Below are 25,035 nucleotides of genomic sequence, written 5' to 3' on the forward strand. Positions count from 1 at the left end.
CTGTTTTCACAAGATTGGCTGTTTTAGATTCCACATGTAAGTGATCACTTATAATATTTGTCTTTGTGTGTCTGACTTACCTCACTTAACATTTAGCCCTCAACTTCCATGCTGCCACAAATACCAGGATTTCCTTCTTTGTCATGGCTGAATAATGGAATTGAACTGGTTGATTGAAGAGGCTTCTTCAACTAAAATATGACATGTTTTTACTATCCTAAATTTTCCACTTGTGTCTTTCACACCTTATGACATCACTGGAAGATCAAACAGGTTATAATTTGAGATATGGGCATGAAAGAGCTTCAGGATTATGAAGTGGGATTATCTGACCACTTGTAAATCAGAATGGGTAGCAAAATTGTGCCTTTTAAATTCACTTTAATGTATCAAGTATTTATTGGACACTTACATTGTTCTAAGTCCTGCTATAGGCACTGCGTTTGGGATACAGATTAAAACTATATGGACCAAACAGCATAATGTGAAATTTAAGCCCAAGTTAACTCGTATTCCATAAATCCAGTAATGGGTCTGTGACCAGTACTGTGCTCAGGATTGTGGGGGATATAACAGAGGATTATCATACAGCTTGGTCCTCTCAGCACTTACCTTTGACACTATAAAATGTTTACAAACCAGCACAAATAGGTATCCTCTATAAGGCAATTTTATGTGGTACAGAAAATGGTCTCCTACGGCTGATTTGCAGACCTGTGGACAGCTTTAAAAGATACAGACCTGCAAATTACATACTGATTCACTAGTTTTAATATGGGTCCTGGGCACCTAAATTTAAAAAAATGTTCTTTAGGTAGTTTGGATGCATAGCACATAAATATGTTCCAAAGAAGTACAGATCCTAAAAGACTTTTATGGCCTAGAGAAGTTGGATTCGGTTTACTGTGCTGAAATCTGCATTGTTCTTTGATAGATTGGTAACATTCAAATTTAATAGGTGAGGAAGGGGAGAAGGTGTTCCAGGTGATAGAAACACCATGCGCAAAAGGTTAGTAGGCTGCTGGAAAGGGATGCTTTGAACATGAGTGATGAGACAGATCTAGAGAAGAATAAAGTACTTGCACAGAGCAGTGGGAACAAGGTTGAGAGGAAGCTGCTTGAATTATTTCAAAAATACTTGTCAGATGACTACTGTGTGCCAGTCACTGTGCAACATTTGTAGTCAGAGTACAAAGGGTATGAAGCAGTGTTTCCAGAATCCTAAATCCTTTTCAGCTCTTGTTAATTATTGTGGGTTTGCGTGCTTTTTAGCCAAATTTTTTTGTTCTATAAATACTTTATTTTTAAGTCTTGTAAATGTTTTTGAAAGAGCTCATGTGGCATACTTACTTTATATACTTGTATAAGATACTTTATTATAACTGCCAATAGACAGCAGAAGATCTAGATGGTTTACAACAATGCTAAAGACTTTAAATGTATTAATTTAAACATTCCTGCACTTGGGGCTTTATCATTTTGTTACAACATTTAGAAAGAATACCTTTGCAGATATAATGTAGTGATGTGTGTATCTGTGCCTCTCTGTAATATTTTAAGGTGTTAATTTACCTGAGAGAGAGAGAGAGAGAGAGAGAGAGAGAGAGAGAGAGAGAACACACAAGCAGGGGAGAGAGACAGAATCTGAAGCAGGCTCCAGGCTCTGAGCTCTCAGCACAGAGCCTGAGGCTGGGCTCAAACTCGTGAACCAGGAGATTATGACCTGAGCTGAAGTGGGACACGTAACTGACTGTGCCACCTAGGCGCTCCATGGTGTCTGTAATTTTTTTTAAACAGGGGAAGCTTCATTTGGTTACCTGAAGAATTAATTTAAAACCTTTGCACTCTTTTTACCACATGGTTTTACCTAACCTACTATGCTCTTTTGTTCAGAGATACACAAATTCTGTTCCTTTCTTTTTTTTTTTTTTTTCCTATTTTTTAAATTCAAGTTAGTTAACATACAGTGTAGTCTTGTCTTCAGGAGTAGAACCCAATGATTCTTCTCTTACATATGGCAGTGCTCTTCTTGAAAAGTGCCCTCCTTAATGCCCATCATTTCTAAAATAAACAGTTCATGAGCTGACGAACAGGCCTAAACTGTTGCCATCATGTGGGGCTGGGTAGAGGAAACAAACTGAGAGTGAATTCTCACTCCCTTTTCTTCTCTCCTTCCCTTTTTTCCCCCCTACTTTGTTGAAGATTGATTGACCATATAGTTCTGGGTTTCCTATTGTTCTATTGATCTTTGTGTCTGTTTTTGTGCCAGTACCATATTGTTTTGATCTCTGTAGCTTTCTCATATACCTTGAGGTCCTGAATTGTGATGCTTTTGCTTTGCTTTTTCAAGACTGCTTTGGCTCTTCAGGGTCTTGTGTGGTTCCATACAAATTTTAGGATTGTTTGTTCTTAGTCTATGAAAAATGCTGTTGGTATTTTGATAGGGATTGTGTTAAATGTGTAGATTGCTTTGGGTACTATAGACATTTTCACAGTATTTGTTCTTCCAGTCTGTGAGCATGGAGTGTCTTTCCATTTCGTTGTGTCATCTTCAGTGTCTTTCATCAGTGTTTTATGGTTTTCAGAGTATAGGTATTTCATCTCTTGGCTTAGATTTATTCTAGGTATCTTATTTTTGGTGCAATTTTAAATGGGATTGTTTTCTGAATTTCTCTTTCTGCTGCTTTATTATTGGTTACATTTCTGTAACTTGTTTCTATGAGTTGATTTTGTCTTCAGTGATTTACTGAACATGTTGATCAGTTCTCTATTTCCACTATAATGTAATATTTATTATTTGCTTCTTTCAGGTTGCTTTGTGTTAACTCTTCTTTCTCTAGTTTCCTTAGGTAGAAGATTTGGTTATTGATTTTAGATCTTTTGTCTTGTTAAATCATATGGGTTTGGAGCTATACATTTCCCTCTAAGCATTGCTTTGGCTACCCATCTCATACATTTGGGATGTTGTGTTTTATTTTTACCTATCTTAAAGTGCTCACCTATTTCCCTTGTGATTTCTTTTTTGATGACTCATGGATGATCTAAGAGAGTGTTTAAAATATCTACTTACTTGTGATTTCACAAAATTTTTTAAGGTTTTTTTAAATTTATTTTTGAGAGAGAAAGAGCATGTGCAGGCGAGAAGGGGAGCAGAGAGTGAGGAAGAGAGAGAATCCCACATAGGCTCTGCGTTGTCAGCACAGAGCCAGACACAGCTCAGGACTAGAACTCACAAACCATGAGATCACGACCTGAGTCATGACATTTAATTGACTGTGCCACCCAGGAGCCCCTAAAAATTTATTTCTGTTAATGATTACTGATTTTCTTAAGATGTGGTCAAAGAACATCATTTCTATCATTTCAATCATTTTCAATTTACTGAGAGGTGTTCTATCACTTGACATAAAATCTGCATTGGAGAATGTTCCATGTGTTCTTGAGAAGAAATATTCCATGGTTGTGGTCTGTTAAGTCTACTTGGTTTGCAGTGTTGTTCATGTTTTGTATTTTGTTCTTTGTCTCCTGCTATGTGTTCAGTCTATTACTGAAAGATTTAAAAAAAAATTCAACTGTATTTGTTTAACTGTTTATTTCTACCTTTAATTCACTAGCATTGGTTTCATGTATTTTGTTCATATGTACTTGTAATTGTATTTCTTTTTTTTTTAATATATGAAATTTATTGTCAAATTAGTTTCCATACAACACCCAGTGCTCATCCCAAAAGGTGCCCTCCTCAATACCCATCACCCACCCTCCCCTCCCTCCCACCCCCCATCAACCCTCAGTTTGTTCTCAGTTTTTAACAGTCTCTTATGCTTTGGTTCTCTCCCACTCTAACCTCTTTTTTTTTCCTTCCCCTCCCCCATGGGTTTCTGTTAAGTTTCTCAGGATCCACATAAGAGTGAAAACATATGGTATCTGTCTTTCTCTGTATGGCTTATTTCACTTAGCATCACACTCTCCAGTTCCATCCACATTGCTACAAAAGGCCATATTTTATTCTTTCTCATTGTCACGTAGTATTCCATTGTGTATATAAACCACAATTTCTTTATCCATTCATCAGTTGATGGACATTTAGGCTCTTTCCATAATTTGGCTATTGTTGAGAGTGCTGCTATAAACATTGGGGTACAAGTGCCCCTATGCATCAGTACTCCTGTATCCCTTGGGTAAATTCCTGGCAGTGCTATTGCTGGGTCATAGGGTAGGTCTATTTTTAATTTTCTGAGGAAACTCCACACTGTTTTCCAGAGCGGCTGCACCAATTTGCATTCCCACCAACAGTGCAAGAGGGTTCCTGTTTCTCCACATCCTCTCCAGCATCTATAGTCTCCTGATTTGTTCATTTTGGCCACTCTGACTGGCGTGAGGTGATATCTGAGTGTGGTTTTGATTTGTATTTCCCTGATGAGGAGCAACATTGAGCATCTTTTCATGTGCCTGTTGGCCATCTGGATGTCTTCTTTAGAGAAGTGTCTATTCATGTTTTCTGCCCATTTCTTCACTGGATTATTTGTTTTTTGGGTGTGGAGTTTGGTGAGCTCTTTATAGATTTTGGATACTAGCCCTTTGTCCGATATGTCATTTGCAAATATATTTTCCCATTCCGTTGGTTGCCTTTTAGTTTTGTTGGTTGTTTCCTTTGCTGTGCAGAAGCTTTTTATCTTCATAATGTCCCAGTAATTCACTTTTGCTTCTAATTCCCTTGCCTTTGGGGATGTGTCGAGTAAGAGATTGCTATGGTTGAGGTCAGAGAGGTCTTTTCCTGCTTTCTCCTCTAGGGTTTTGATGGTTTCCTGTCTCACATTCAGGTCCTTTAACCATTTTGAGTTTATTTTTGTGAATGGTGTGAGAAAGTGGTCTAGTTTCAACCTTCTGCATGTTGCTGTCCAGTTCTCCCAGCACCATTTGTGAAAGAGACTGTTTTTTTTTTTCATTGGATATTCTTTCCTGCTTTGTCAAAGATGAGTTGGCCATACGTTTGTGGGTCTAGTTCTGGGATTTCTATTCTATTCCATTGGTCTATGTGTCTGTTTTTGTGCCAATACCATGCTGTCTTGATGATTACAGTTTTGTAGTGGAGGCTAAAGTCTGGGATTGTGATGCCTCCCGCTTTGGTCTTCTTCTTCAAAATTACTTTGGCTATTCGGGGCCTTTTGTGGTTCCATATGAATTTTAGGATTGCTTGTTCTAGTTTTGAGAAGAATGCTGGTGCAATTTTGATTGGGATTGCATTGAATGTGTAGATAGCTTTGGGTAGTATTGACATTTTGACAATATTTATTCTTCCAATCCATGAGCAGGGAATGTCTTTCCATTTCTTTATATCTTTTTCAATTACCTTCATAAGCTTTCTATAGTTTTCAGCATACAGATCTTTTACATCTTTGGTTAGATTTATTCCTAGGTATTTTATGCCTCTTGGTGCAGTTGTGAATGGGATCAGTTTCTTTATTTGTCTTTCTGTTGCTTCATTGTTAGTGTATAAGAATGCAACCGATTTCTGTACATTGATTTTGTATCCTGCAACTTTGCTGAATTCATGTATCAGTTCTAGCAGACTTTTGGTGGAGTCTATCGGATTTTCCATGTATAATATCATGTCATCTGCAAAAAGCGAAAGCTTGACTTCATCTTTGCCAATTTTGATGCCTTTGATTTCCTTTTGTTGTCTGATTGCTGATGCTAGAACTTCCAGCACTATGTTAAACAACAGCGGTGAGAGTGGGCATCCCTGTCGTGTTCCTGATCTCAGGGAAAAAGCTCTCAGTTTTTCCCCATTGAGGATGATGTTAGCTGTGGGCTTTTCATAAATGGCTTTGATGATCTTTAAGTATGTTCCTTCTATCCCGACTTTCTCAAGGGTTTTTATTAAGAAAGGGTGCTGGATTTTGTCAAAGGCCTTTTCTGCATCGATTGACAGGATCATATGGTTGTTCTCTTTTTTTTTATTAATGTGATGTATCACGTTGATCGATTTGCGAATGTTGAACCAGCCCTGCATCCCAGGAATGAATCCCACTTGATCATGGTGAATAATTCTTTTTATATGCCGTTGAATTCGATTTGCTAGTATCTTATTGAGAATTTTTGCATCCATATTCACCAGGGATATTGGCCTGTAGTTCTCTTTTTTTACTGGGTCTCTGTCTGGTTTAGGAATCAAAGTAATACTGGCTTCATAGAATGAGTCTGGAAGTTTTCCTTCCCTTTCTATTTCTTGGAATAGCTTGAGAAGGATAGGTATTATCTCTGCTTTAAACATCTGGTAGAACTCCCCTGGGAAGCCATCTGGTCCTGGACTCTTATTTGTTGGGATATTTTTGATAACCGATTCAATTTCTTCGCTGGTTATGGGTCTGTTCAAGCTTTCTATTTCCTCCTGATTGAGTTTTGGAAGAGTGTGGGTGTTTAGGAATTTGTCCATTTCTTCCAGGTTGTCCAATTTGTTGGCATATAATTTTTCATAGTATTCCCTGATAATTGTTTGTATCTCTGAGGGATTGGTTGTAATAATTCCATTTTCATTCATGATTTTATCTATTTGGGTCATCTCCCTTTTCTTTTTGAGAAGCCTGGCTAGAGGTTTGTCAATTTTGTTTATTTTTTCAAAAAACCAACTCTTGGTTTCGTTGATCTACTCTACAGTTTTTTTAGACCCTATATTGTTTATTTCTGCTCTGATCTTTATTATTTCTCTTCTTCTGCTGGGTTTAGGCTGCCTTTGCTATTCTGCTTCTATTTCCTTTAGGTGTGCTGTTAGATTTTGTATTTTTCTTGTTTCTTGAGATAGGCCTGGACTGCAATGTATTTTCCTCTCAGGACTGCCTTAGCTGCATCCCAAAGCGTTTGGATTGTTGTATTTTCATTTTCGTTTGTTTCCATATATTTTTTAACTTCTTCTCTAATTGCCTGGTTGACCCACTCATTCGTTAGTAGGGTGTTCTTTAACCTCCATGCTTTTGGGGGTTTTCCAGACTTTTTCCTGTGGTTGATTTCAAGCTTCATAGCATTGTGGTCTGAAAGTATGCATGGTATAATTTCAATTCTTGTAAACTTATGAAGGGCTGTTTTGTGACCCAGTATATGATCTATCTTGGAGAATGTTCCATGTGCACTCGAGAAGAAAGTATATTCTGTTGCTTTGGGATGCAGAGTTCTAAATAGATCTGTCAAGTCCATCTGATCCAATGTATCATTCAGGGCCCTTGTTTCTTTATTGACCATGTGTCTAGATGATCAATCCATTTCTGTAAGTGGAGTGTTAAAGTCCCCTGCAATTACCACATTCTTATCAATAAGGTTGCTTATGTTTGTGAGTAATTGTTTTATATATTTGGGGGCTCTGGTATTCGGCTCATAGACATTTATAATTGTTAGCTCTTCCTGATGGATAGACCCTGTAATTATTATATAATGCCCTTCTTTGTCTCTTGTTACAGCCTTTAATTTAAAGTCTAGGTTGTCTGATATAAGTATGGCTACTCCAGCTTTCTTTTGGCTTCCAGTAGCATGATAAATAGTTCTCCATCCCCTCACTCTCAATCTAAAGGTGTCCTCAGGTCTAAAATGAGTCTCTTGTAGACAGCAAATAGATGGGTCTTGTTTTTTTTATCCATTCTGATACCCTATGTCTTTTGGTTGGTGCATTTAATCCATTTACATTCAGTGTTATTATAGAAAGATACGGGTTTAGAGTCATTGTGATGTCTGTATGTTTTATGCTTGTAGTGATGTCTCTGGTACTTTGTCTCACAGGGTCCCCCTTAGGATCTCTTGTAGGGCTGGTTTCGTGGTGACAAATTCCTTCAGTTTTTGTTTGTTTGGGAAGACCTTTATCTCTCCTTCTATTCTAAATGACAGACTTGCTGGGCAAAGGATTCTCGGCTGCATATTTTTTCTGTTTAGCACGCTGAAGATCTCGTGCCAATCCTTTCTGGCCTGTCAAGTTTCAAAAGAGAGATCAGTCCGGAGTCTTATAGGTCTCCCTTTATATGTGAGGGCACGTTTATCCCTTGCTGCTTTCAGAATCTTCTCTTTATCCTTGTATTTTGCCAGTTTCACTATGATATGTCATGCAGAAGATCGATTCAAGTTACGTCTGAAGGGAGTTCTCTGTGCCTCTTGGATTTCAATGCCTTTTTCCTTCTCCAGTTCAGGGACGTTCTCAGCTATAATTTCTTCAAGTACCCCTTTCCCTCTCTCTTCCTCCTCTGGGATACCAATTATGAGTATATTATTTCTTTTTAGTGTATCACTTAGTTCTCTAATTTTTCCCTCATACTCCTGGATTTTTTTTTATCTCTCTTTCTCTCAGCTTCCTCTTTTTCCATAACTTTATCTTCTAGTTCACCTATTCTCTCCTCTGCCTCTTCAATCCGAGCTGTTGTTGTTTCCATTTTGTTTTGCATTTCGTTTAAAGCGCTTTTCAGCTCCTCGTGACTGTTCCTTAGTCCCTTGATCTCTGTGGCAAGAGATTCTCTGCTGTCCTCTATACTGTTTTCAAGCCCAGCGATTAATTTTATGACTATTATTCTAAATTCACTTTCTGTTATATTATTTAAATCCTTTTTGATCAGTTCATTAGCTGTTGTTATTTCCTGGAGATTCTTCTGAGGGGAATTCTTCCGTTTGGTCATTTTGGATAGTCCCTGGAGTGGTGAGGACCTGCAGGGCACTTCCCCTGTGCTGTGGTGTATAACTGGAGTTGGTGGGCGGGGCCGCAGTCCGACCTGATGTCTGCCCCCAGCCCACCGCTGGGGCCACAGTCAGACTGGTGTGTGCCTTCTCTTCCCTTCTCCTAGGGGCAGGATTCACTGTGGGGTGGCGTGTCCCGTCTGGGCTACTTGCACACTGCCAGGCTTGTGGTGCTGGGGATCTGGCGTATTAGCTGGGGTGGGTAGGCAAGGTGCACGGGGGCAGGAGGGGCAGGCTTAGCTCGTTTCTCCTTAGGTGATCCACTTCAGGAGGAGCCCTGTGGCAGCGGGAGGGAGTCAGATCCGCTGCCGGAGGTTTGGCTCCGCAGAAGCACAGAGTTGGGTGTTTGCGCTGCGTGAGCAAGTTCCCTGGCAGGAACTGGTTCCCTTTGGGATTTTGGCTGGGGGATGGGCGGGGGAGACGGCGCTGGTGAGCGCCTTTGTTCCCCACCAAGCTGAGCTCTGTCGTCCAGGGGCTCAGCAACTCTCCCTCCATTTGTCCTCCAGCCTTCCCGCTTTCCGAGCAGAGCTGTTAACTTATGACCTCCCAGACACTAAGTCACGCTTGCTGTCGGAACACAGTCCGTCTGGCCCCTCCGCTTTTGCCTGCCAGACTCGGGGGCTCTGCTTGGCCGGCGGGCCGCCCCTCCACTCCGGCTCCCTCCCGCCAGTCCGTGGAGCGCGCACCGCCTCGCCGCCCTTCCTACCCTCTTCCGTGGGCCTCTCGTCTGCTCTTGGCTCCGGAGACTCTGTTCTGCTAATCCTCTGGCGGTTTTCTGGGTTATTTAGGCAGGTGTAGGTGGAATCTAAGTGATCAGCAGGACGCGCAGTGAGCCCAGCGTCCTCCTACGCCGCCATCTTCCCTCTCTTCTTTTCTAATCTGTAATTTTATTTCTATTGGATTGGTTGACCCTTTTGTCGTTATCAAATGGCCTGATTGGTCTTTAGTAACTTTGTCTTAAAGTCATTTTCTGATGTTCCTGTAACCATTTCAGCTGTCTTTGCTTACTGTTGCCACAATATGTTTTAATATTATTTTGAACATATTCATGTCTTTGAATCTAAAGTGTTTGTCTTGTAGACAGCATGTAGTTGCATCATGTGTTTAAAACAATTTCCTGTCTTTTGGTAAGTGTGAAAACATTTACATTTAGTGTAATTACTAATAAGGCAAGATATGTCTGATATTTTACTATTTGTTTTCTACAATATTCATAGCAATTCATCTTATTTATTTAAAATATATATTTAATTATATTTAATATGAGTATAATTAGTTGCATATAAGTATATTTAATGATATTTAGTATGATATGTAAATAATTATTTCTTTACATAAAATTTGAGTAGTTTTCTTAGTGGTTGCTATAGGCATTACAATTAATATCTTACAAAAATCTGGTTTGGCTTAAGAGCAACTTAATGTTGAAAGTAGAAAAGGCTTTGCTCCAATGTAGCTTTGTGTGCTTTCTCCTTTTTAGTCCTAGTATTCTCATATGGATTATATCTTTATACATTATAAGCCCATCACCACAGTATTATTGCTTCATGGAGTTGTATTTTAAATCAGGAGAAGAAAAGTAGAACACAAATATATTTATAATGTCTCTTACATTTACCTATGTATTTATAACTTATTACAGATCTTTATTTCTTTTTTTTTTAAGTTTACTTATTTTGAGAGAGAGAGAGTGAGTGAGAGCAGGAGTGGGGAGGGGTAGAAGAGAAGGACCGAGAGAATTTCAAGCGAATTCTGCCCTGTCAGCATGGAACCCGACACAGGGCTCGGACCAACAAACTTTGAGATCATGAGCTGAAATCAAGAGTCAGACGCTTAACTGAGCCACCCCCGTGACCCTCAGGTCTTTATTTCTTTATGTGGATTTGAGTAAATGTCTAGTGTTCTAACTTCAGCATGAAGAACTTCCTTTAGTATTTCCTATAGGGCCCATCTACAGCAGTGGATTCTTACATACTTTTTTTTCCTGTGAAAGTCAACTTCATTTTCTCCCCCAGCTTTATTGAGATATAATTGGCACATAACAATGTGTAAGTTCAAGGAATACGACATGATGATTTGATACCCTTATATATTGTGAAATGATAACCACAACTGGATTAGTTAATACTTTGATCACTTCACATAGTTACTATTTTGTGTGCATGGTGAGAATATTTAAGATCTATTCTCATAGCACCTTTCAATACAATAGTATTGTTAACTGTGGTCTCCATGTAGTATGTTAGATTTCCAGAATATACTCATTTTATAATTGGAAGCTTCTACCCTTTGACTAACATCTCCCCATTTCCCCCCAACCCTCATCCTCTGGCAACCACCATTCTACCCCTTGGTTCTATCAGTTTGACTCACTTACTTGACTTACTTATATCATACATAAAACCGGCATCATAAAGCATTTGTATTTGTCTGATTTATTTCACTTAGAATAATGGCCTCAAGGCCCATCCATTTTGTCACAGATTGTAACATGTCCTTCTTTCTCATGGCTGAATAGTAACCCATTGTGTGTGTGTGTGTGTGTGTGTGTGTGTGTGTGTGTGTGTGTACCTACACATATATACACATAATCCCACATCTTTTCCCAGTCATCTGTAGACAGACTTCATAGATAGACTCTTAGGCTGTTTTCATATTTGGCTATCATACTCTTAATAAATATGCTGCAATGAATATGGAGGCACAGATAGCTCTTTGAGATACTGATTTCACTTCCTTTGGATACATATCCGGAAGTGGGATTGCTGCATCATAAGAAGTTCTACTTCTAACTTTTTGAGGAACTTCTGTACTGTTTTCCATAGTGGCTGTACCAGTTTGCATTCTTACCAACCAACAGTGGACATGGATTCCCTTTTTTCCAACATTTATTGCCTCTTGTCTTTTTAGTAACAACCATTTTAATGGTTATGAGGTGTGATCTCATTGTGGTTTTGATTTGCATTTCCTTTTTGATTAGTGATGATGAACATCTTTTTGTGTACCTATTGGCCATTAGTATGTCTTCTTTGTGAAAATGTCTATTCATGTCCTCTGCCACTTTTAATGGGATTATTTTGGCTTTTTTTTTCTATTGAGTTGTGTGAATTATATACACACACACACACACACACACACATATATATATATACATACACACACACACATATATATATGTATTTTTTTTTTAATTTTTAAGTTTATTTATTTCGAGAGAAAGAAAGAATGAGCAGGTAAGTTGCAGAGAGAGAGGGAAAAAGAGAATTCCAAGCAGGCCCTGACTGATAGATAGCACAGAGCCTGATGTGGTGCTTAATCTCATGAACCATGAGGTCATGACTTTAGGCAAAATCAAGATCTGGATGCTTAACTGATTGAGCCATCCAGGCACCCTTAAAATATGTATTTTGAATGTTAACCACTTATCAGATAGACTTGCAAAAATGTTCTTCCATTCCATAGGTTGCCTTTTAATTTTGTTGAGTGTTTTATTTTGCTGCACAGAACATTATTAGTTTGTTGTAGTTTCATTTGTTTGTTTTGGCTTTTGTTGCATGTGCTTTTGGTGTCATATCTAAAAAATTTTTTGCCAACACCAATGTCAGGAAACCTTTTCCTTATGTTTTCTTCAGGACTTTTACAGTTTCATTTCTTATGTTTAAGTCTTTAATCCATTTCAAGTTAATTTTTGTGAATGGTTTAAGCTTGGGGTCCAATTTCTTTCTTTGCATGAGATTATCTAGTTTTCCCAACACTATTAATTGATGAGGCTATCCTTGCCCTATTGACTATTCTTTGCTTCCTTGTAAACTATTAGCTGGCTATATGCGAAAACATTTACATCTGGGCTCTTGATTGTGTACGATTCATCTGTGTGTCTATTTTTACATCAGTACCATATTTGGATTACCATAGTTTTGTAATATAGTTTGAAATCAGAACATGTGATGCCTCCAGCTTTTTCCTTCACAGGATTTCTTTGCTATGTGGGATCTTCTGTAATTCCATATGCATTTTACGATTTTCTTTATTTGTGTGAAAAACGCCACAGGAATTTAATATGGATTGCACTGAATCTCTAAGTGGCTTTGTGTAGTATGGACATTTTAATAATATTCATCATTGTCTTATAGTTTTTGCTATGTAGGGTTTTCAATTCCTCGGCTAAATTTATTCTTAGGTATTTCATTTTTAAATGCTATTCTAAGTGGAATTCTTTTTTGTATTTCTTTTTCAGATAGTTCATGATGTATAGAAATGCAACTGACAATTGTATGTTGGTTTGCGTCCAGCAAGCTTAATGAATTTATTAATTAGTTCTAACACTTTCTGGTGGAGTCTTCAGGATTTTGCATACGTAGGATTTTATCAGCTGTAAACAGAGACTGTTTTACTTCTTCTTTTTTGATTTACATGACTTTTACTGCTTTTTATTTCCTGATTGTTGTGGATAGAATTTCCCATACTATATTGAATAGGAGCTGGCATCTTTGTTTTGTTCTTGATAGTCTAGGAAAAACTTTCAATCTTTCACTGTTAATTAGGATGTTAACTCTGGGTTTGTTATACTTGGCTTTTATTATGTTGAGGTATGTCCTTCTATATCTGATTTTTTGAGCATTTTTATCATTAAAGGATATGATATCTTGTCAAGTGCTTTTTTGCATCTGACATGATCATAGGATTTCATCTTTCATTCTGTTAATGTGATGTATCACATTTACTGATTTGTGTATGTAGAAACATCCTTACTTCTCAGCAATAAATCTAATTTTAACATGGTGTATGATCCTTCTACTGTACTACTGAAAAATGTTTGCTAATATTTTTTTGAGAATCTTTTCATCTGTATACATCAGAGATACTGGCCTATAGTTTGCTTTTCTTGTAGGCTCCATATACAGTGTCAGGGTAATTCTGGCTTTCTAACATTAGTTTAGGAGTATACCCTCCTCTTCATTTTTTTTAGAAGAGTTTGAAATAGATTGGCATTAACTCTTCCTTACATTTAAGGTAGAAGTTACCAGTGAAACCATCTGAATCTGGGTAGTTGGTAGGTTTTCTTTTTGGGTAGTTTTGATTAGTGATGGAATCTCCTTAGTCATTACTGTTCTCTCTACATTAAAAATTTTTTCGTGATTCAGGTTTTTTTGGTTGTCTATTTCTGAGAATTTACCTGTTTTCTAAATTAATCAGTCTGTTGGCGTATCATTGTTCTAAGTAGTCTCTTAAGATCTTTTGTATTTGTGTGGTATCACTTGTGACGTCTGCTCTTTGACTTCTGATTTTTTTTTTTCTTAAGGTAAAAGTTTGTTGGTTTTGCTTAACTTTTCATAATGCCAGCTTGTTTCATTTGATATTTTCTATATTTTCCTGGTTTCTATTTTATTTATTTCTGCTCTAGTCTTTGTTTTTTTCTTCTTTCCATTGACTTTTGGCTTAGTTTGTTCTTTTTCTAGTTTCTTCAGGTGTAAATAGGTTGTTTATTCGACATCTTTATCTTCTTGATCTAGGCATTTATTGCTATAAACTTCCCTTTAAGAACTGCTTTTGCTGCCTCACATAAGTTTTGGTATGTTGTGTTTCCATTTTCATTTGCTTCAAGATTTTTATTTCCTTTTGATTTTTTCTTTAACCCATTGGTTTGGAAGTGTTCAATTTTCACATAGTTGTGAATTTTCCAGTTTGCTTCTTGTTTTTGTTGTTGATTTCTAGTTTCATACCATTGTACTTGGAAAAGATACTTGGTATTAATTTAGTTTTCTTAAATTTGCTAAGATTTATTTTGTGACCTAACATATGATCTATCCTGAGGAATGTTCCATGTGCGCTTGAGAAGAATGTGTATTCTGCTGTCGTATGAGATGCTTTTTATATGTCTGTTAGGTCCATTTTGTCTGAAGTATAATTCATGTCCATTGTTTCCATATTGATTTTCTGTGTGAATGGTCTATCCATTATTGAGAGTAGATATTCATATTGAAGGTCTCCCTCTATTATTATTATTATTATTGTCAATTTCTCCCTTAAAATCTGTTAGTATTTGCTTAATGTATTTAGGTGCGCCTATGTTGAGTGCATATACATGATTGTTATATCTTTTGATGAATTGCTTATCATTATATAAGCCTTTTCTTTGTCCTTGTTAGAGCTTTTTTTTAAATTTTATTTTTTATTTTTTGAAATTTACTTCCAATTTAGTCAGCATATAGTGCAACAATGATTTCAGGAGTAGATTCCTTACTGCCCCTTACCCATTTAGCTCATCCACCCTCCCACAACCCCTCCAGCAACTTTCAGTTTGTTCTCCATATTTATGAGTCTCTTATGTTTTGTCCCCCTCCCTGTTTTTATATTATTTTCGTTTCCCTTCCCTTATGTTCATCTGTTTTGTCTCTTCAAGTCCTCATATGAGTGAAGTCATATGATTTTTGTCTTTCTCTGACTGACTAATTTCGCTTAGCATAATACCCTCCAGTTCCATCCACGTAGTTGCAAATGGCAAGATTTCATTCTTTTTGACTGCCAAGTAATACTCCATTGTATATATACACCACATCTTCTTTATCCATTCATCCATCGATGGACATTTGGGCTCTTTCCATACTTTGGCTATTGTTGATAGTGCTGCTATAAACATGGGGGTGCATGTATCCCTTGGAAACAGTACACCTATATCCCGTGGATAAATGCCTAGTAGTGCAATTGCTGGGTTGTAGGGTAGTTCTATTTTTAGTTTTTTGAGGAACCTCCATACAGTTTTCCAGAATGGCTGCACCAGCTTGCATTCGCACCAACAATGCAAAAGAGATCCTCTTTCTCCGCATCTCCGCCAACACCAGTTGTTGCCTGAGTTGTTAATGTTAGCCATTCTGACAGGTGTAAGGTGGTATCTCATTATGGTTTTGATTCATATTTCCCTGATGAGTGATGTTGAGCATTTTTTCATGTGTCAGTTGGCCATCTGGATGTCTTCTTTGGAGAAGTGTCTATTCATGTCTTTTCCCATTTCTTCACTGGATTATTTGTTTTTTGGGTGTTGAGTTTGATAAGTTCTTTATAGGTTTTGGATACTAACCCTTTATCTGTTATGTTATTTGCAAATATCTTCTCCCGTTCTATCAGTTGCCTTTTAGTTTTGCTGATTGTTTCCTTTGCTGTGCAGAAGCTTTTGATTTTGATGAGGTTCTAGTAGTTCATTTTTGCTTTTGTTTTCCTTGCCTCCAGATACGTGTTGAGTGAGAAGTTGCTGCAGCCAAGATCAAAGAGGTTTTTGCCTGCTTTCTCCTCGAGGATTTTGATGGCTTCCTGTCTTACATTGAGGTATTTCATCCATTTTGAGTTTATTTTTGTGTATGGTGTAAGAAAGTGGTCCAGGTTCATTCTCCTGCATGTTGCTGTCCAGTTTTCCCAGCACCACTTGCTGAAGAGACTGTCTTCATTCCATTGGATATTCTTTCCTGCTTTGTCAAAGATTAGTCACCCATACGTTTGTGGGTACATTTCTGGGTTCTCTATTCTGTTCCATTGATCTGAGTGTCTGTCCTTGTGCCAGTACCATACTCTCTTGATGATTACAGCTTTGTAGTATAGCTTGAAGTCTGGGATTGTGATGCCTCATGCTTTGGTTTTCTTTTTCAAGATCACTTTGGCTATTCGGGGTCTTTCTGGTTCTATACAAATTTTAGGATTATTCTAGCTCTCTGAAGACTGCTGGTGTTACTTTGATAGGGATTGCATTGAATATATAGATTGTTTTGGGTAGTAACAACATTTTAAGAATATTTTTCTTCCTATCCAGCAGCATGGAATCTTTTTCCATTTCTTTGTGTCTTCTTCAATTTCTTTCATAAGCTTTCTATAGTTCTCAGTGTATAGATTTTTCACCTCTTTGGTTAGATTTATTCCTAGGTTTTTATGTTTTTTGGTGCAACTGTAAATGGAATCGATTCCTTGATTTCTCTTTCTCTCGCTTCATTGTTGGTGTATAGGAATGCAACCGATTTCTGTGAGTTGATTTTATATCCTGCAACTTTGCTGAAATCATGAATCAATTCTAGCAGTTTTTTGGTGGAGTCTTTTGGGTTTTCCATATAGAGTATCATGTCATCTGCAAAGAGTGAAAGTTTGACCTCCCCCTGGCCATTGTGGATGCCTTTTATTTCTTTGTGTTGTCTGATTGCAGAGGCTAAAACTTCCAATACTATGTTGAATAACAGTGGCGAGAGTGGACATCCCTGTCTTGTTCCTGACCTTCGGGGGAAAGATTTCAGTTTTTCCCCATTGAGGATGATAATAGCATTGGGTCATTCATATATGGTTTTTATGATCTTGAGGCATGCTCCTTCTAGCCCTATTTTCTTGAGGGTTTTTATCAAGAAAGGATGCTATATTTTGTCAAATGCTTTTTCTGCATCTATTGAGAGGATCATATGGTTCTTGTCCTTTCTTTTATTGATGTGATGAATCACGTTGTTTTGTGGATGTTGAACCAGCCCTGCATCCCAGTTATAAATCCTGCTTGGTCATGGTAAATAAATTTTTTAATGTATTGTTGGATCCAGTTGGCTAATATCTTGTTGAGGATTTTTGCATCCATAGTCATCAGGGAAATTGGACTAGAGTTCTCCTTTTTAGTGGGGTCTCTGTCTGGCTTTGGAATCAAGGTAATGCTGGCTTCATAGAAAGAGTTTGGAAGTTTTCCTTCCATTTCTATTTTTTGGAACAGTTTCAAGAGAAGAGGTGTTAACTCTTCCTTAAGTGTTTGGTAGAATTCCCCTGGAAAGCCATCTGGCCCTGGACTCTTGTTTTATGGCAGATTTTTGATTACTAATTCGATTTTCTTACTGGTTATAGGTCTGTTCAAAATTTCTATTTCTTCCTGTTTCAGTTTTGGTGGTGTACATGTTTCTAGGAATTTGTCCATTTCTTCTAGATTACCCATTTTATTGGCATATAATTGCTCATAATATTGTTTTATTACTGTTTTTATTTCTGCTGTGTTGGTTGTGATCTCTCCTCTTTCATTGTTGATTTTATTTATTTGGGTCCTTTTCTTTTTGATCAAACTGGCTATTGATTTATCCATTTTGTTAATTCTTTCAAAGAACCAGCTTCTGTTTTCATTGATCTGTTCTGTTCTTTTGGTTTCTGTAGCATTAATTTCTGCTCTAATCTTTATTATTTCCTGTCTTTTGCTGGTTTGGGGTTTTATTTGCTGTTCTTTTTCCAGCTCCTTAAGACTTAAGGTTAGGTTGTGTATCTAAGATCTTTCTTCCTTTTTTACGAAGGCCTGGATTGCTATATGCTTTCCTCTTATGACCACCTTTGCTGCATCCCAGAGTTTTTAGGCTGTGTTATTACCATTTTCATTGGCTTCCATATACTTTTTAATTTCCTCTTGAACTGCTTGGTTAGCCCATTCCTTCTTTAGTAGGATGTTCTTCAGTTTCCAACTAATACGTTTCCAAATTTTTTCTTGTGGTTGATTTGGAGTTTCATAGCATTGTGGTCTGAAAATATGCACGGTATGATCTCAATCTTTTTGTACTTATGTACATGTGCACTGGAGAAGAATGTATATTCGGCTGCTTTAGGATGAAATGTTCTGAATGTATCTGTTAAGTCCATCTGGTCCAGTGTGTCATTCAAAGCCATTGTTTCTTTGTTGATTTTTTGATTAGATGATCTGTCCATTGCTGTGAGTGGGGTGTTGAAGTCTCCTATTAAGGTATTACTATCGATGAGTTTCTTTATGTTTGTGATTAACTGATTTATATATTTGGGTTCTTCCATATTTGGTGCATAAATGTTTACAATTGTTAGGTCTTCTTGGTGGATAGACCCCTTGATTATGATACAATGCTCTTCTGCATCTCTTGATAGAGTCTTTATTTTAAAGTCTAGGTTGTTTGATCTAAGTATGGCGACTCCGCTTTCTTTTGTTCACCATTAGCATGATAGATGGTTCTCCATCCCCTTATTTTCAATCTAAAGGTGTCTTTAGGTATAAAGTGGGTCTCTTGTAAACAGCAAATAGATGGATCTTGTTTTCTTATCCATTCTTTTACCTTATGTCTTTTGATTGGAGCATTGAGTCCATTGATGTTTAGTGTGAGTACTGAAAGATATGAATTTATTGCCATTATGATGCTTGTAGAGTTGGAGTTTCTGGTGGTGTTCTCTGGTCCTTTCTAATCTTTTGTTGCTTTTTTCATCTTTTCTTCCCTTAGAGAGTCCCCCTTAAAGTTTCTTGCAGGGCTGGTTTAATGGTCACAAACTCCTTTAATTTTTCTTTGTCTGGGAATCTTTTTATCTCTCCTTCTATTTTGAATGACAGCCTTGCTGGATAAAGAATTCTTGGCTGCATATTTTTCTGATTCAGCACACTGAATATATCCTGCCACTCCTTTCTGGCCTGCCAAGTTTCTGTGGATAGGTCTGCTGCAAACCTGATCTGTCTTCTCTTGTAGGGTAGGGACTTTTTTCCCCTTGCTACTTTCATGATTCTCTCCTTGCCTGAGTATTTTGTGAATTTGACTATGATATGCCTTGTTGATGGTTGGTTTTTGTTGAATCTAATGGGGGTCCTCTGTGCTTCCTGGAATTTGATGTCTGTGTCTTTCCCCAGGTTAGGAAAGTTTTCCGCTATGATTTGCTCACATAACCCTTCTACCCCTATTTCTCTCTCTTCCTCCTCTGAGACCCCTATGATTCTGATGTTGTTCCTTTTTAATGAGTCACTGATTTCTCTAATTCTTAAATTGTGCTCTTTTGCCTTAATCTCCCTCTTTTTTTCTGCTTCTTTATTCTCCGTAAGTTTGTCCTTTATATCGCTGATTCTCTGTTCTGCCTCATCCATCCTTGCCACCACTACATCCATCTGTGATTGCAGCTCAGTTATAGCATTTTTAATTTCATTCTGGGTATTTTTTACTTCTTGTATCTCTGCAGAAAGGGATTCTAATCTATTTTCGACTCCAGCTAGTATTCTTATTATCGTGATTCTAAATTCTGGTTCAGACATCTTGCTTGTATCTGTGTTGGTTAAATCCCTGGCTGTCATTTCTTCATGCTCTTTCTTTTGGGGTGAATTCCCTCATTTTGTCGTTTTGAAGGGACAAGAAGAATTAATGAGGTAGCAAAATTGAAATTAAAAACAACTAAAATTAAAAAAATATTAAAATTAAAAATTAAAAACACACACACACAAATTGAATAGATGATCCTAGATCCTAGGTGTGTTTTGGTCTGGGTGTTGAAAGTGGTTTGACAGATTAGAGAAAAAAAAAGGGGAGGGGGGAAGAAGAAAAAAAAAGGAAATCGTTTGAGAATTTGAAAAAATGAATACACTAAAGTAGACTAAAATGAGATGATTGGGGTAAAATAGAATTTCAAAAAATATACACAAAAGTAAAGAATATAGTAGAAAAAAATTAAAGAAAAATATTTTTAATAAAATTAGAAATTAATATGAATTTTTTCTTTTTCTTTATTCAAAAAAAAGGAAAACAAAAAAGATAAAAAGATAAAAAAACAAATCAAAGAAAGGAAATCGTTTGAAAATTTGAAAAAGTCAATACACTCTAGTAGACTAAAATAAAATGATGGAAGTAAAATGGAATTTGAAAAAATATACATAAAGACAAAAAATATGGTAAAAAAATAAATAAAAATATTTTTAATAGAAATTGAGAATAAAACTGAAGTTTTTCTCTTTCTGCATTCAAGAAAAAGAAAAGAAATGAAAAAGAGAAAAAAGAAAAAAATAAAAAGGAAATTGTTGAAAATTTGAAAAGGTGAATATGCTGAAGTAGACTAAAATAAAATGATGGAAAATAGAATTCGAAAAAATTTACACAAAAGTAAAAAATATAGTAATAAAAATTAAAAATATTTTTAATAAAAATTGGAAATAAAAATGAATTTTTTCTCTTTCTGTTTTCTAGAAAAAGAAGTGTAAAAGAGAAAAATTAAAAAAACAAAGAAAATTGAATAGATGAACCTGCTAACAGATTGCAGTAGGACTGAAATTGCTTCATTTTCCTCTAGAAGTCAGTCTATGGTAGCGCTTTAGAGTCCATAAACTCTAAGCCGGTGGTGATACTTGTGTTCTTGAAAAGCGAGGTTGGCCCATTTGGGCGGGGCTCAGTGTAACAGCTCCGTTCTCCACTAGATGGTGCTGCTAGCCTACTGGGGTGGATTGTTGCAGTGCTGGTAGGTGTGTATGCACATGCGCAGGAGCAGTGAAAATGGCGCCACCCAGATACCCAGTCTGTTCTCCCGGATCAGCAGTCGCGCACCCATGTTCTGTCTTCAGCTTTCATCTCCTCCCCGCTTTTTCAGTCTCCGTGACCAGGCCCCAGGCAGTACCTCTCTCCCAAGTTTTGTCTCAGATGCGGCTGTTTTCCCCGGCCCCTTACTTCTGAAGTACTGCAGCTTTGACCCATTCCACCCCTCTGCGGGAGGGTCTCACCGAGCAATGGCTGAATGTCAGCTGCACCCATGAATGCTTGCTGGACCCTGCTGCTGCTGGTGCCCCAAGACTGTGGCCAGGCAGCAGCCTATTCCAGGAAAAGTTTGCGAGATAGTGTAGCAGCAGCATTTCAGGGATTATGGAAAATCACAGCACACATCTGGCACCAGGCCTCCCCCTTAACGACCTTGTTCCAGCACCAGCGAATGTGGCCATTTTCTGGGGTCTGGTGGGACCAGGTGGCTTCAACAGTCTCTACCAAATGTCCTTCCAGCAGTGGAACTGCTTTTCCCCGTGTGGCCTGAGAACCTCCCGGACCCCACTCTGTTCCCGGGGATTTGCCCTTCCCACCAGAGCACTGGCAGGTATCCAGCTGTGGAGTTGCAGCCTTTGAGCTCCCCTTGTTTACAGTCTTAATGGAATTTAAACCCTCTCCTTTCTCCTTTCTCCCTTTTTAGTTTAGTCCCTGTGTCTGTTTCCAATTTTCCACTTTCTCTCCAGCTGCTTTTGGGGAGGGGTGCTTTTCCCGTATTCTGCTGCCCTCCACAGTCTCCATCCTCTCTCCACCTAGAAAAGCAGTTCCCTACCCTCCACAGCTTCTCACTCCCCAAATTCACCTCTCCACGCTGCATACCTGCTCAATTCTGTGGTTCAGTTGTGCAAATTGTTGTGTTAATCTTGCAATCGGTTTTCTAGGTGTGTAGGATGGTTTAGTGTTGGTCTGGCTGTATTTCATGGACACGAGACACACAAAAAACTTCCATGCTGTTCTGCCATCTTGGCTCCTCCCCTCTGTCCTTGTTAGAGCTTTTAAGTCTGTTTTGTCTGATATATGTAGGGACACCCCTGTTCTCTTTGGGTGTCCACTTGGATGGGATATCTTGATGGGATATCTTTTTTCATCTCTTGGAGCTTATGTATCCTAGATAAATTGAATGTACAGGAATCCATTGTGACTCAAGTTTTGAGAAAATGGGAAGTGAATTGTGAATTCGGATTGGAGGTACCCAAATCAAATTATACATACACAGCCTGGTTTTGTAAATGAGTGAAGTCTGGAAAGAGGAGTGGGTGGTAGAAAATAGGGCATATTGGAGAGCATGAGTCCCATCTAAAGATGACTCAGAATTTTTCAAAGGACATAAATCCAAAATTTTATGTGAAATCAGCCTTGTATAAATATTATGGATCTTGATTTTAAAAACAGAATGTACTAGCCCAAATCATATTTCTGTCTTTTCTGAAAGTTGGCATGTTTTGAACACTAGCATATCAGGGAAGGTCTTTTAGGATGTTTTCCTTAATTACTGCTTCCCATTTCTTTTATTTCTACCTTTAACTCCTTCCTAGTCATTCTCATTTCCCCCCCTTTTCTTTACCACATCTAGGCTCTAAACCCAACCTAACAACAGAAGTTGAGAGGAGAGGAACATTTTCTAGCAGAGTAGGATTTGAATGTAAATACTTGTATTTATTTTTACCTGTTAGCCTTGTTTTGAAGCATGTTTAGAAACTGCTTTTTATATGTCCTTAACTATTTCTGTATTAAAAAAAGGTCTTACAAAGATGCTCCAGGATAGGATAACCTGTGCTGTAAAGGTGGTTTGTACCATATCTAATTCTTGCTCTGTATCTTTAGGCAATAGCATAATGGGATTTTATGTTGGAGGTGAAAAAATGAGACTATTTTACAGTGCAACTTTCATTGCCAAAAATATGTTAAGTTCAACATCCTTAAAAGGCTACTACAGTATTAAAACCGTTAAAAGGTGGGATTTCATGGAATTGAAGAAGACACTTAGACATTGCCCAGGGGAGAGTGAAAGCATATGGAAAGTAGTATACACTTTAGAGGTAGGAAGAGCTGGGTATTTGACATGTACCAGCTACATGAGGGCTAGCAAGTTTCTTAGCTTCTCTGAGCTGCTGTAAATGGGGATAAGGAGGGAAAAGAGGATTAATTAATTGATTAAAAATTTCCCGAGAGGCCCCTCTATAGCAGCTCTTGCTCTAAACATATTTAGTCTGCCCACATAGAGTTAAAAGTCTGGCAGGAGAGACAGATGAAAAATAAGCAAATTTTATATGATTATTTACTATTGTGATAGGTGCTACAGAGGAAAACCACAGCATGGAATGAGAGCAAAACTAACTAGTACGTGCATGGCAAGTACTCAAAAATATTCATGAGTGTGAATGAAAGGTGATAAAGCCTTTTTTGGGGTTAGATTTGGAAAAGATGTTTAAACAGCATAGTGTCTTCAGTATCAGATTTCAAGGGGTTATTATTAACAGTGCTGTGCTGATGCCTTTCAAAAAGGGTGCAGAGTTAATGCTGAGTAATGGTTTGGATGTGCAACACACTCTGAAAAAAAAATCCTGGTAACATACTCATTTTTCAGTTGTTGCCTGTGACTAGTCTGGTCTTTACTTCTCTGCTGTCAGTGATGGTAGTTGGTGGGACACCTTAAGTTTCCTGATTCAGGCATTCCCATTAAATTCTCAGGTGAATTAAAGACTATCTAAAGAATGTGCTTAAGTGGAAGCAAGAGATACCTTCCTCAGCTTCAGCCACAGCAGGGAATATGTTAGAAAATACACAGATCCTGGTTGATGAGGTGGTGCCCAAAATAGGTCCTGCAAAGGAATCAGTCATCAAAGGAACATCTCTCTCTTCTCTGTCTGCACTGCCTTCCATCTCTGCTTTCTTCTGTTCTTACAGCAGAGAGCCTTTCTCTGCTTCTCTGTCTGTGGGTTACAGGAGGTTCCAGCCATCCATGGACCTCTAGTATGTGTCCCAGGAGGGGTAGTCTGATCAGTCCTGCTTTAATCAGGTATTGTACCCAAGTCCAGTCCACATGGTGAAGAGGGTAGAATCACATAATAGGGTCGAGTCACATGACTCCCACCACTTGCAGAGTGACTTTTGGAGTTCATTAATCTATTTAGTGGGGAGTAAAAACAGTACACACTTCATCAGGAATATTGTGAACATTAAATGAACCAGTATATAGTGCCCAGCACGTAGTAAGTAGCAATAAATGTGAGGTATTATTACTGTTATTGTTGTTGCCATTTGACGTATTATTTCAAGCTTTGTAAGAGACATTTTTGCTTGTAATCATTGGAATCATTTCAAGAAGTTTAGAATGAAAGTCTTATTCTGTAATCAACTCATGAGCAATTGTGGGACTGTGAGGCTGAATGTGTCCTCATTAGTACAGTATCAGTCTTAGAAACATGGCTCACGTAATTAAATTTGTTATACTCTTTTCTTTATCATTTTGTTGAAGCAAGCCAGATGGGAGGAAGGCAAATAACAAAGCTTATCATTACCAAGGGTAAAAAAAAAATTCAAGCTAATATTCAAGCTAGCTGCTTAGATGTTTCTGAACTTCTAGTGAATAAAATAGGCATTAATAGTAATACAATTGTTGGTACTCATTGAAGTTTGCAGTTATTAAAGCAGTAATAAAAAGAAACTTATCATAGCCATTACATGGTTTTCCCACATTTTAATAGACATTTGCCTCTCCGGATAATTAAGGCATGCCCATTAAATTCTCAGATGAATAAAGTTAATGTAAATGAACATTTCTAAGTCAATACCCAGTGGGTGAAATTGTTTTTGCGGTTTTTTTTTTCCTATTTTCTCAACCGATCAGAGAAACCTTTCGAGTTGTAGAGTCAGTCTACTGAGGTAAAAAGTTCTAGCATATCTGTGGTATTTGCACATTCAGTAATTAAAGATAGGTAAAATTGTCTTTGGCAATTACGCAAAAGTAGTTTTCATTTTTCTTAGTAATAAGATGTTTGTGACTAGGGTCCTTCAGCAGGCATGTGTGAAGCCATGT

This window comes from Panthera onca, chromosome A2, assembly GCF_046562875.1.
Source record: "Panthera onca isolate mPanOnc1 chromosome A2, mPanOnc1 haplotype 2, whole genome shotgun sequence".
Taxonomy (NCBI): Eukaryota; Metazoa; Chordata; class Mammalia; order Carnivora; family Felidae; genus Panthera; species Panthera onca.